Raw genomic sequence first — 5,000 nt, 5'->3', positions numbered from 1 at the left:
AATTAGACGAAGATTGCGAATGTTGCAGACGTTAATGAAAAAAAAAAAAGTTGTGAAGGAGGTATCAAGACATTTTCAGTGACTACCTGAAGAGCAGTCCGACCTGAGGACATTTCAGATCCCCTCCCAAGAAGAGGGTCTCAGAGGCTGAATTAAGAGTCGCCATTTTTTCAATTTTGAGTGAAGGAAGTGTGTGTAGTAAGTGCATGTAGTTTTCTGAAAAGGAAGGGAGTTGTCTTTGGAGGGTAGGATGTGTCTACCAAATTCAGCTATGAAACACAAAGGGAAATATTCAGCAATATCACAACAAGCTTTAGGACCCCCTGAACTGAACAGGACCAGAAAAGGTGCGGAACAGAACTACTGCTATTAGACCTCGCTTGGAGTAAATTATCGTTTCGGTAGGTGTCTACTACTTCTCTTACACACACACACATATATATGTATATATATATATATATATATATATATATATATATATATATATATATATATATATATATATATATATATATATATATATATATATATATATATATATATATATATATATATATATATATATATATATATATATATATATATATATATATATATATATATATATATATATATATATATATATATATATATATATATATATATATATATATATATATATATATATATATATTTTTTTTTTTTTTTTTTTATGCAGGTGAGAAGCCAGCTAAGGACAACAAAATATTAAAGAAAAAGGCTCACTTGCGTGCTGGTTCTCTAAAAGAAAAGTAAAGAGTTAGCCAAATTAAAGAATAAATGTCTTGATACCTCCCTCGTAAAAGAAATCAAGTCGTAGGAAGGCGGAAATACAGAAGCAGGTAGGGAGTTTTACTAGAGAAAGGTGTGAATGATTGAGAGTTCTTGTTAACTCTTGCTTTTAGATTGTTGGACAGAATAGGCATGAGAGGAAGAAGAAAGCCTTGTGCAGCGAGGCCCAAGGAAGGGAGGCATGCAGTTAGCAAGATCAGTAGGAGAGTTAACATAAAAACAGCGATAAAAGATAGTACGAGATGCAACATTTTGGTGGTGAGAAAGAGGTTCAAGACAGTCAGTCAGAGAAGGGGAGTTGATGAGACGAAAAGCTTTTGATTCCATCCTGTCTAATAAAACTGTGTTAGTGGAACCCACCCAAACATGCAATGAATACTCCATAAATGGGCGGATAAGGCTCTTGTACAGAGTAAGCAGTTGGAGGGGCGAAAAAAAACTGGCGGAGACACCTCAGAATGCCTAACTTCGTATAAGCTGTTTCAGCAGATGATGTTTTTTTTTTTTACTATAAGACCTATAGCGCCTGTAGGCACACCTGAAGAGTGTATGGGAAGCGCTGTTCAGCTTCTGCCCATTAATGGCGCAGGCAGTTTTATTTATAGTGGTACCCATATAAGGGCCCATATCACCACCCAAGCTGTAACCACCTAGAACCTGGGTATCATTGTGACATGTAGGTAACTTTAAACCACTCGACAAATGGCAAAGTGTTTAAGGCTGTACGTGGTGGGATTCGAACCTACGCGTGGACGTCTGCCCGATCCCACGCTCACCACCTTATCCACTATGCCACCGCCTCCCTGTGAAGCTTCCAATTCAGATTATGAGTAAAGGGCAGACCGAGGATATTCAGTGTGGAAGAGGGAGACAGGTGAGTGTCATTGAAGAAGAGGGTTTGTTGTCTGGAAGGTTGTGTCGAGTTGATAGACGGAGGAATTGAGTTTTTGAGGCACTGAAAATTGCTAGATTTTCTCTCACTGTAAGAAATTTCTGTTTTTTTACAGTGTATTTGTTGTATTTATGAAAAGTTAATATACTATATCAAGAAAATACAGATCGGACTGTTGGGTAAGGAATCATTTTCTTCCTAAAACCTGCATACCTTCAACACATGCTTTTGTAAATGTTTAGGATGTAATGACAAGTATATGGTGAACCACCAGAACCTTAAACACTTAAACAATAGTCTTTTATTATGATATGATATACAGGTAATAACCATTTATAAAGAAAATGGTTTGTCTGTAATATATTGCAAATTGTCATACTTAGTTACGAAATATTTAAAGATTTATTCGTGCTGAATGACGTAAAATGCAACACTGACTCCGAATCTATACATTAATCATGATGATAATGTACCTTAAGTGATAAAACGACGTGTATGTGAATACACTTGGTGTGACGTCATCGAAAAGTTGCCAAGTACTGCTTTTATCTGGCATTACATGTCGTCATACAAGTATCGGCTCAAAGATTAGCATACCACTAATGATTTCAAAAAAGATACTTCATGCAAATATTATATGTTCTATTTTTGACGCTCTATATGCAGAGAAGAAATCAAAAGAAGATATTACGAAGAATAAAATATAATAATAATCGTGACTTCGTTGACCAAGACATCAAATCATACGATAAGTTATTTGTGTGTTATTTTTCTCTTTCACTTCCAACATACTGACTTTTGAAAAAGCTTGGTTAATAAGAGTATGAAATAAAGTTATAAAGGATTGCGCATCGTGATCGTCAATCGTCCCTTTTCTGTTTGTCTTTGCCCACCCGCCGCCCGCCAATACAAGTATCAGACGAACTGTGTTACTGGATGAGTGGAACGCAGCTGACCAGATCTTACATCATTTTTTCGTGTACAGCGGTGAGTTAGTGATTGATTTTATTGAATTATGCATAGGCACTTACTTAATACATGTCATGTCCTTAAACAATAGCAAAGTTATTTGAAAGTAGCCTTGTATGTTCGGTGGAGGCGCCTGTACTAATTACCGTCAACTGCCGTCAGCTACCGTCATCTAACAAAATAATTACTGTATAAATAAACTGCATTGACAATAAGGCTACCGTCAACTGCCGTCAACTACCGTCAACTAACAAAATAATTACTGTTGAAATGAACTGCATTAACAATAAGGCTGCTGAAGTCAGTGAAGTTTGTTTATAATCATTTTCATGTTGAATGAGCAGCTCTACTCAGCGCACTAATGGTGGTGGTGGTGGTGGTGGTGATGATCAAAGATAATAAGACAAAAGAGAGAGAGAGAGAGAGAGAGAGAGAGAGAGAGAGAGAGAGAGAGAGAGAGAGAGAAGTGCATGACAACATTGGCGATGGTGGTGGTAGCAGAGTAGAGGGAGGGAGTAGGAGAAAGAATGAAGGACCAGCCAGTACGCCCTCCCAGATATCAGAGAAAAAAAATTGCTGAAGGCTGAGAAATAGTATCTGTACGTTCGGGAGAGAGAGAGAGAGAGAGAGAGAGAGAGAGAGAGAGAGAGAGAGAGAGAGAGAGAGAGAGAGAGAGAGAAGGAAAGAGGGAGAGGAGAGGGAGAAGTCAAGTGGCCACCTTACAAAGGATAGGTTACTGAAACAGAAATGTTGTAAATGAGAAACATTTCATAAAAAGGAATCATATAGTGATGGAGACCTCTATTAATAATGAAGTGTTTTTCCACTGTCTTCTACGCAGCTGACGGTAGTTGACGGCAGTTGACTTACCAGCCTGCCTAACTAAGCTAGTTTCGTTCTGCAAACTTATCTTTCACAGCCAAATACCCTCATTTATTTATGAAAACCAATGAAATGCAAACTCTTATTTTACATTAATTTTCTTAAATACTGGCTAGTGCATGTGTCGTCATGTGTTCATGTCTGTGTGAGGTGTGTGTTGTTTTGTTGTTATGACATGGATAACATGTTTACTTCCAGATTTTAAAAGCTTTGTTTATATGTATGTTCATATATTTTTTTTCAGCCCACTGCAACAATGACTGAAATAAGGAAGGACCTACCAAAACACCATGTTTAATACGTTTTGGTAAGTAAATAATAATAGCTTGCATTGCATTCCCATCACATAACTTTTTGCTTGTGCTGTGTTATGAAAGCAATGATATATGTACCATATTCTATATAGTTTTGTGATATGTTACTAGTATTTTGCATTTAGCATATGATGAATCTTAATTGTAATTTTTATATGTATATGATATACTACCGGTACCAGCCTTGTTGTGTTGTTATAGACAACACATTATTCTCCATGACAGAAATATAGGAAAGCTGTATTTACTGTATCATCCCATATATATATATATATATATATATATATATATATATATATATATATATATATATATATATATATATATATATATATATATATATATATATATATATATATATATATATATATATATATATATATATAAATTTTTTTTTTATTATTATTAACAATTTCAATACTACATTCATAACCCTTACAGTAATTATTTTGCAACACATAGGTAACAAATGGTCATTAAGTTCTTCAACACGAATTCTGGAAAATTGGTTCATTATTTCCATGTCAGCTCAACCTACAAAATACTGTCATAATGTTAATGCTCTTTCAGGGGAATCCAGACTGTATGCAAGCAGACACATGCTGTCTATTGATGGTGTTATTTTCAACGAGGACATTGCCACATTTGCTGCTGGTCTTGCTATGCTGTTTGCAAGCTACTACAACTTGAACATCATGTACCCTGCAGAATGTGCATCTACACTGAAATTCATTCAAAGGTAAATTCTTACTTAAACTTAATGTTAGCTTATCAAAAATCTTATCCAATTGATAGCCTGACTGCCCCTTTCCAAATCCTTATTTACTTCTCTCTTGCCTCTATCATTGAAATTCAAGATTACATACCTATGTAGAGAATGTGCATATATCAATGAGCTATAGCAGGGAGCTGCCGCGCCATCTGCCGCCAGTTTTGAAAGCTCTCTCGGTCCCAGTTTTCAGGGACCTCTAGTGTCTAGCTAGGCATAAATTATATTTTTTCTGTTCAAGTTATCAATATACCAGAGTTGTGCTGGTCAATATTATATATACTATGTTTGCATGAAACAGTGTGAGTGCTGCATATCATTGCCTACCATAGCTCATTGAGTAATCTTATGTGTCCAATATAAA

At 35.5% G+C, this 5,000-nt stretch overlaps 1 long non-coding RNA gene across 1 annotated transcript in view; it reads left to right on the top strand.

Moving 5' to 3' along the window:
- Nucleotides 1–2,575: 2,575 nt before the first annotated feature.
- Nucleotides 2,576–5,000, top strand: part of LOC123511321 — a 3,504-nt gene continuing 1,079 nt past the window's right edge. The window contains exons 1-3 of the long non-coding RNA XR_006676751.1: nt 2,576–2,689; nt 3,798–3,860; nt 4,438–4,606. This is a non-coding gene — a long non-coding RNA (uncharacterized LOC123511321). The remainder of the gene's footprint in view (nt 2,690–3,797; nt 3,861–4,437; nt 4,607–5,000) is intronic.

The sequence above is a fragment of the Portunus trituberculatus genome, chromosome 31 (assembly GCF_017591435.1).
Source record: "Portunus trituberculatus isolate SZX2019 chromosome 31, ASM1759143v1, whole genome shotgun sequence".
In the NCBI taxonomy this organism is placed as follows: Eukaryota; Metazoa; Arthropoda; class Malacostraca; order Decapoda; family Portunidae; genus Portunus; species Portunus trituberculatus.
This window is presented reverse-complemented; position numbering and strand designations above follow the sequence as displayed.